Source organism: Somniosus microcephalus, unplaced genomic scaffold, assembly GCF_052327205.1.
Source record: "Somniosus microcephalus isolate GS21.2 unplaced genomic scaffold, FLI_Smic_1.0 unresolved_chr8, whole genome shotgun sequence".
NCBI lineage: Eukaryota > Metazoa > Chordata > Chondrichthyes > Squaliformes > Somniosidae > Somniosus > Somniosus microcephalus.
The window spans coordinates 4,533,894-4,542,998 of record NW_028225186.1 but is presented as its reverse complement, the minus strand read 5'-3'; positions in this window follow the sequence as shown (position 1 = coordinate 4,542,998).

Below are 9,105 nucleotides of genomic sequence, written 5' to 3'. Positions count from 1 at the left end.
TGGCAGTCTTAGGGGTCGTCCCATAACAATCTCATGTGGAGAAAGTCCATTTGTCCTGTTAGTTGCTGCTCGCATTATCATCAATGCTAAGGGTAATAGTTCGACCCATTTAAGTCCAGTTTCATTGCCAAGTTTAGAAAGTTTATTCTTCAGCACTCCATTATGTCTTTCCACCAGTCCTGCGGATTGTGGATGATAACTGCAGTGAAGATGCTGGTTAATCTGCAAAGCTTTACATAGTTCTTTTATAATTGCTCCAGTGAAGTGCGATCCTCTGTCGCCTGAAAGCTGCATAGGTATTCCAAACCTTGGTATGATTTCTTTTAACAAGCACTTTGCTACTGTTACAGCATCATTATTTTTACATGGGAAAGCTTTGACCCATCTTGAAAACATATCTATAATTACTAACACATATTTAAATCCTAAACATGGAGGTAATTCAATAAAATCCATTTGTAAATGTACGAAAGGGCCTGATGGATTTGGGTGGGAGGCAGCCTATACTTTCTCTGTCTTGCCTGGATTCATTTCCTGGCAAATGGTGCACCTTTCACTAATTTGTTTTGTAATTGCCGAAATACCTGGTGCATACCATGTTTGATTAACATAGTCTGCCATCCCCCCTTTGTCCGCATGCGTGAAAACATGAATGCATCGGGCAATCCATGGAAGTAAAGACTTTGGAGCCACCATGCGGCCGTCATGGTGAACCCATACTCCTTCAGGCATTTAAAAGCAAAAATCCCTTGCCCAACTTAACACTTCGTCCGAGTTAGCCTGTGACTGAAAGGCTAAAACATTATTAATAGAAGGTGGGTCATTATCTGATTTCTGTTGACGCAAAACAAAGGCTGAGACCTATGGCCCTGTATCTGACAGAGTGGCTGATTTAGCAGCTCTATCTGATCGCTCATTACCCAAGGATATCTGATCCTGACTACCTGTATGAGCCTGACATTTAATAACTGAAATCTTAGTGGGACACACTAGAGTCTTCAAAAGATTATTGATTTGTTCAGCATTCTTAATAGTTGATCCTGAGGAAGTTAGAAATCCCCTTAATTTCCAGATCTGTCCATAATCGTGAGCAACTCCAAAAGCATACCTGGAGTCGGTATAAATGTTAACAGTTTGATGAGTAGCCAATATACAAGCTCTGGTAAGAGCGAAGAGTTCTGCTTGTTGCGCTGAAAATGATTGAGGTAGTGAGAGCCCTTCCACAACTGAATGATCATCAGAAACGGCATTCCCAGCCCTAGTTGATCCCTTGTCATCCCTAAGGGCCGATCCATCTACGTAGAATACCAAGTCACTATTAGGAACAGGAGTTTCAGATAGATCTGTTCGGGGCTTGGTAGCTAACTGGGTAACCGTGTCACAGCAGTGTGGGATTACGTCCTCTTCTGTTGGTAGCAGCGTGGCTGGATTCAAAACTGAGCATCTTTGAATTATGAGATTGGAGTTGGATAACAGTTCAACCTCATATTTGCTGCTACGGGCTGATGTTAGATGCTGAGTGGCGTATTTTGATAACAGAACTTCTACTGAATGTGGTACAAACAAAACAGTTCGGTGATTAAGCATGATGCCTTGAGCCTGTTGTACAGCGTAATAGGCAGCAGCTAAAATTGGCAGGCATCCAGGCAGGCCGCATGCAACGGGATCCAATTGAGTAACTGTCTATTATAGTCGTGTCTTTTCCCGTGCCTTCATAAAAGGCAGTGCAATGCAGATTCATGTTGTTGTGTATGTAATATGTGTGCTACTTTGAACCTATGGACAGGACTGCACTACTTGTAGGGCGTAGTGATATGCAGTACCACTCCTGGCCTTAGGGGTATAAATAGTACTGTGGGTACTGATCTCCCCTCAGTTCCCGCCTGTGGGCATGAAGTAAAGAGCTACGTGTAGTCCCTACCTCCAACCAGTAAAGACCTGTTTTATTGTTACTGATTAAGTCTGAGTATTAATTACTTGAATAACTCACAGACTTAACACTGGCGACGAGTCAGGTTCTTACCCTGCGGCAGTTGAAGAGAGGTTTCAAACATCACCACCCCACTAGAAGCGACAGGCTTTAGGACTCTGAAGCCTCCATCAGCGACTGACAGCTTCCAGCGACTGACAGAAGTCTTTCTGCAGTTTCCTTGTTCAACCTAGGTGGTGGGGTAAGCCGTGCAGTGTTGGCTGCAAAGACAGGGCTGGGGAAGTTGGAGAAGATAAGGGCGATCGCAATCCCTGATAAGAGCCGTGGTGAAACGCGCGAGCGGGTAAGCCAGAGCCGGGAGGGAGCGAGCAAGAGCCGCTTCGGTTGGGAGCCACTTCGCGATCCAGCGATCGCATCCGCTGATAAGGGCAGCACTCGGGCGATCGCGGCGAAGATAAGGGCCGCACTCGGGGGCTGAAGGGAGACGGCGTCGGGGGACGGGTGAAGACCTCCAAGCGCGGGAAAACCGCCATTTTGTGGGCGGAGGACGACGGCAAGAGCGGGAAGCCGCCATCTTTGATAACAAGTAAAGAAAAGAAAATCTGAGAAATTGCAAATCTACAATGCCTAAACACGGGAATATTAGCACCTTTGATAGTGACCTCGAAGATTGGGCCATATATGTTGAAAGAGTAAAAAATTATTGTAAGGCCAATAAAATTCGTGACCAAGATAAAGCTCTAACATTATTAAATTTAATGGGTGCGAAGACATACGGGCAATTGAAACACCTGTTATCACCAGATGAACCGGCGGATAAGACGTTCGATGAGATTGTTACTGTCCTGAAAGATCATCTAAACCCCACGCCGCTGATGCTTGCGGAACGATTTAAATTTTACGACAGAAGGCAGCTACAGCATGAAAGCAATGCTGAATATTTGCTGGAATTGCGTAAATTAGCGAAATATTGCCAGTTTGGAACGGGACTGACAGAGGCACTTCGAGACAAATTTGTGTGTGGTTTATTTAAACAGGATACACAAAAGCGACTGCTCGAGGAGAATGAGCTGACGCTTGAGAAGGCAGCCACTATGGCAGCAGCACACGAAGCCACAGCGAGAGGCACGGCAGTAATGCAGCTACGGTCACCGGAGCTCAGTGCACACAAATTGGGTGTGAGTTCTGGCAAATGTTATCGTTGTGGAAAGACAACGCATGATCAGAACCAGTGTTGGTTTAAAAACCAAGAATGTAGAACTTGTGGTAGGCTTGGACATATAGCTAGAGTATGCAGGTCAGGGAAGAAGACCAGCAACAAGAAGTCACCGCAAGGAAAATACGCAAAGGTACACAAGGTGACCGAACAGGAGTCCGATTCAGACGCTAGCAGTAATGAACTGGCTAGCTTAAGAGTACTCAACGCTGGTAAGGGTGCAGACCTCCAGACAATTTGGGTCACTCTTCAGATAGAAGGAGTCCAAGTAAAACTGGAATTGGACACTGGATCGGCATTGACGGTCATAAATAAGAAAGATTACGGAAAGTTATTCCAACATATTCCCCTACAGGATACGGGGATTATATTGAAAACATACACGGGGCAAAGAGTGTACCCCATCGGGAAAATAGAGGTTGCAGTGGTCCACAAGGGCGAAGACAGTCAAATAATGGACTTATATGTGATATCTGAAGGAGGTCCTCCACTACTAGGACGGGAGTGGATTAGGAAAATGAATATGGACTGGCATTTCCTACAAACAATAACGAGTGAGAACTCGGTGAAGATAGTCGGCCCAGACTCTGGAACGGATGATGGTAAGCCCAACTCAGGTGCAAAAGACAAAGTTTCAGCACAGAATTCCAATGAGCAACAACAACATCGTTTAACTGTGGATTCTGAGTCTGGCAAGTCTACTGATGTGCCCATTTCTGAGGGACACCGGGCTCGAACTCAACTCCATTTCAAACTACAACAGCAATTAGAACAAATGCTTCGCAGTTTTGAGCAAGAGTTGAATGCAACGAAAGAGTTCTTTGATATAGAGTTGGAGAATCTGGAAAGACAACAGAAGCAGCTGATGGAGAAAATGGAGCAGGAGCACACAAAACGTCTGATGTCAGAGGAGTTAACGATCAGCCAACTCCTGCATATGCTGAAGGACAGGACTCTGAAATGGGAAAAACTTGAACACGAACTTCAATATTCAAACGAAAGGGGTTCGGAGCTCTCAAAGGTTATTGGAAGAGCTGAGGTGGCAACACAGACTGAGATGACTGCAACAGAGCAGCCCTTGGATGCCAAAAGTACGCTGACTCCCGTCAACGTAGAACAACAGACCGCTGAAACAGCTGCTCCGGTAGAGGGATTGAATAGTCCGATCAATCAATCTCCAAAAGAAGTTGAAGTAGTAAAATCTCAAATGAGGTCATTAGTAAACGACTTGCTGAAAGCCCAGAAAAAGCTGGATGAAGAGGTACGCATGAAGAAGTCTCTTCAGGAAAGATGTCTGGACTTGGAACAAAAGCTGGCTAACGCCCAGCTGGGTATGGAGGAAATAGAAGACCCTCTCGCTGGCCTAGATCAGGACGACACCGAATATTACTATGTCCTGTCCTGCCCAACTTGTAACTTCGACTCCCACCGTACAGAAATCATGGAGGAGCACCGAAAGTCTACGGAACATCGGGAGAAGGTGGCTCTACTACGGAAAAAGGAGGAAGAGAAGGAGGAACTGCGCATGCAGCTGGCAGCTGACAGTGGAGCCCAGAGAGTCTCCAAGAAGCAGAAAAGGAAAAGTCGAAACAGAAGATGACCCATCTGAACCATTATTATCTCTACCGGATCACACACGTGGTCCCTCCGAACAGAGCCAATTCAGTTCGGAAGTTCAAACTGTTAAATCCATGGAAGGACTATTGAATGAGTCACTCCAGCAACGTGAACCGACTACACCACAGAGATTGAATCTGTGAACTGTTTTCCGCAGAGACTGAATCTGTGATCTGTTTTGACATGAAGTTATCTATGTATCTATGTTATTCTGTTATGTAAACCTGAAGTTATATATGTATATATGTTATTACGTTATGTTAAATGGGGAGATGACTGTAAAGCTAGGAAGGGAGGAATGTTGTGTATGTAATATGTGTGCTACATTGAACCGATGGACAGGACTGCACTACTTGTAGGACGTAGTGATACGCAGTACCACTCCTGGCCTTAGGGGTATAAATAGTACTGTGGGTACTGATCTCCCCTCAGTTCCTGCCTGTGGGCATGAAGTAAAGAGCTACGTGTAGTCCCTACCTCCAACCAGTAAAGACCTGTTTTATTGTTACTGATTAAGTCTGAGTATTAATTACTTGAACAACTCACAGACTTAACACATGTGCCAGCTGTTCTTGTAAAAGGCACATAGTACATCCAGCGTTCGGAACGTGTATCTGCAGTCCCTTTTCTGGACAAATTATTGTTGCCTGCATTTTGCACAACAAGTCTCTCCCTAAAAGTTTCATGGGGGCGTCGTCTGATAACAAAAAAGCATGTTGGCCAGAAAAATTATCTGCTCATATTTGTAACGGTTGTGACCATGTCAGAGTCTGTGAGACACCAAAAAGCCCTATGCAGGTAACATCCTTGTCAGTGCATGGAATTCCTGTAGCGTATTGTTTTGTCAATAGTGAGGTTGTGGCTCCTGTGTCGACAAGAAAAGGGGCTTTCTTGCCTTGCATATTTATGGATAGATATGGCTCATCTCTAGAATTTAGTGATACTAAGGGTAAGTGCAGGAGGTGGGTAACGTCTGAGGCTGCGTCTCTGCATCATGCTGAATAATTTTGCACTGGCATTCCGGATTGTCCTTCTGTATTTTGAGTTTCCCAGGGGTTCCCTGTTGTAAAACCTGCCTGCGGACGAGTGTGATCCTGGGCTTGGGTATTTACATTGTTTGGGGCACCTCCCCATCATTGATTCTGCTGCTTGGGGAACGGGCAGTCGGACTTCCAGTGTCCGATCTGACCACAATTAAAACATGAGCTTGTATTTCCTCCTCCGTTCCACTGGCCCCTGCCACCACCTCCTCTACCCCTGCCTCTGAATCTGCCTCTGTTATACCCTCTACCTCGTCCCCTGTTTTTACCCTGGTAGTAAATAGTAGTCTGGGCGGTCGGGGCTGAAGAAGCTGCCTGCTCCATTAACAAAAAAAAATGTTACTCTTTTGACCTTTATTCCTTTCCTGTATTCCTTTCAAGATTTGTGTCAATTCAGGAATGGTTTTATGTCTCCAGTCAAGGGAAACTAAAGTCAACGGTTCCTTAAGTTCTGTTCTGAGGCCGTTTACAAGGGCATTAATTAAAGGGATTTGGTAATTTTCTTTTGTTATACCCGAATGCTGTTCCATAACTGCTTCCATTCTTTCTATTTAATCCTCAACGTCTTCATCCCTTTTCTGAGTTGTCTCAATTACCTTATCTAATGTTGATTATATTCTCCTGACTTACAGCACTGGGGTCGGGTGATTCACCACCCGCTGCGCCTTGTTGTTGCACTTCGTATTCAGGAGGCGGGGCTGGTCTTCTGAACCATCCCTGATCCTCGTCTTATTTTTGTTCTCAATTTTACTAGCTACTATGCTGCGTTCCTTACGTTTTTCTGCTTCCCTTTTCCAATCTGAGATGGCAGACCAATTTACTGACTTTGCACCCCTTCTCCTTGGGTCTCTGCCTGCTAGGCAGTTTTCTAGACACGTGATTCTGTCTAGATTAAATGTACCATCCACGGGGAAAGGGTGTCTGTCTTTCTTGGTCCATCAAGCCCACTTAGGTAAATCATTTATGGATATCTGACCATAGTAGGTAAAGACATAAGAAGCGGGAGTTCATTTTTTTTCTGGGATCTTGCTCTGTGCAGCTCCCATCTTAGTTTGTATGTTTTTTTTTTAACTAGGCTCTCTTCTTCTAGATCGCAAGTTTCACCCCTTACCCCCTTACGACTATTACTGACTGTCCAAAGGACCATAAGTGATGAAAAATAACAAGTAATAACAACAGTCAAAGAAATGATAAGCAATGCAGCTGGCCAAACAGGCAAACAGACCAAATATTCAGACATTTATCTTATACTTTAAACTAAACAAATAGTCAATTCTCAGTTTGCGTTGTACGCCACTACAAGCTGAGTCCTTAACGTTTAACTTATACTTTATGTGAGAGTTCTAAAACAATATAGAATCCTTATGCTTTAATGCGAGGGGCTTGAACCCTCGTAGAAGGTATCTCAACGGAGAAAAATCCTGAGCCTGATAATACGGATCTTAAAAAATTACAGTGACAATTCTCAAACGATACTTTCTGCTGCAGGACTCAGCCCCGGCTCAAGGGACCCACCCTTGATCAAGGGACCCACCCTTGATACTGCAGTTTTAACTTGGTACCTTATCTGTCTGGGACTCAGCCCTGTCGACTTTCCTCTTGCCTTCTTTGCCCGATACTTTTTCTTTAAAGACTTGAGTTGCCAGTATTCTCCTCCTTTCAGTAGTCAACAATAAAAGAAGCAAAAGTTACAGGATTCAACTCAAGTCTAAAACATGAGTCTTAACTAGATCGCAGTACTCCCGTCGGAAGAAACAGATCACACCAACTTAATATGTAATGAGAAATCCTTTTATGTGATAAAGCTTCACTGTGGCCATTCAGGATCTGTCATTAGAGATTCATGATGTCCTTGTCCGTGACTTACCGAAAGGCAGCAAGCGATCTCGGTGGAATCTCCAAGTAATACTGTCAAAGTCTTGACTCCCGAGTAAGACTCTTAAACACAAAGTATCGTTAAAGACAGGCTTTATTTGCTTGCAAGGGAAGAGTTGTGTAGACAAGGGCTACATCAGACCTCTTCAAAGTAATACAGAAATTGTAACATATTTATACAGTAAAAAGCAAAACAGGCTTTCTATGCCACATGACATAGTATTGAATCATAACTGATTACAAAGGTACAGACCTTGCGAATTATTGAAACAACGTATTCCGGGCTGCGTTAGAATAACGAACAGAAATACCTTTGGGATAAGATTAATTAATCCTTTATTATGGGATCTCTCTGTTCCTTCTGTTCTCTCACTGTACCAACTGGGCCCGTGGGCTGATGTTTATCTTATCATGTCCTTGGCTGTTTGTTTGGTAACTGAGGCTCCTTGTTAAGCTTGTCACAGATAAGGAGTATGTATGTCTCATCCCCTTGCCTTTAGTGAATAATGCTGTCGGCCATTTGAGTTTTTATTCTATGCCTAGGAAGCCATTTTGTGTCTAAGTGAGAAACTGTACTTCCACACCACCTGGGGCTCTCTTGCCATGTTGCAGCTCTTGAGTAGAGCACTTGTTGTCAGAGTCTCGTATTGGGCATGCGGACAATGTGACCCATCCATCGGAGCTGATCGAGCGTGGTCAAAGCTTCGAAATTGGGATGTTGACCTGAGCGAGAACAATGACACTATAAGCCCACTGACTCCCACTGCCACCTTGAATTTACTTCCTCCCACCCCGCTTCCTATAACGACTGTATTCCATTCTCCCACTTTTTCCATATCCGCCATTGGTGTGACGATACCACCTTCCATACTAGTGGAAGCTGCTGGTATGTCTACATTTTTTCTCAACCGAGGATTCCCCTCTACCATGGTTGACATGGCCCTCGACCATGTCCATTCCATTTCCCGCACTTCCGCTCTCACACCTTCCCCTCCCTCGCAGAACCACGATAGGGGTCACGTTGTCCTCACCTGTCACCCCACCAGCATCCACATTCAATGGATCATCTGCCGCCCTTCTACCACATCCAGCATGATCCCACCAACAAACACATCTTCCCCATCCCAACACTTTCAGCATTCCGAAGGGACCACACCCTGCGCAACACCCTGGTCCACTCCTCTATCACCACAACACCCCATCCCCTTCGCCCGGTAGCTTACCATGCAAGCGCAGGAGATGCAACACCTGCCCTTTTACCTCCTCACTTCCCACCGTCCATCACCCAAAACACTCCTTCCAGGTGAATCAGCGATTTCCTTGTAATTCTTACAATTTAGTTAGTGTATTCACTGCTCACGATGTGGTCGCCTCTACATTTGTGACCAAAGCAGATTGGGTGACAGTTTTGCGGAATACCTAGAATC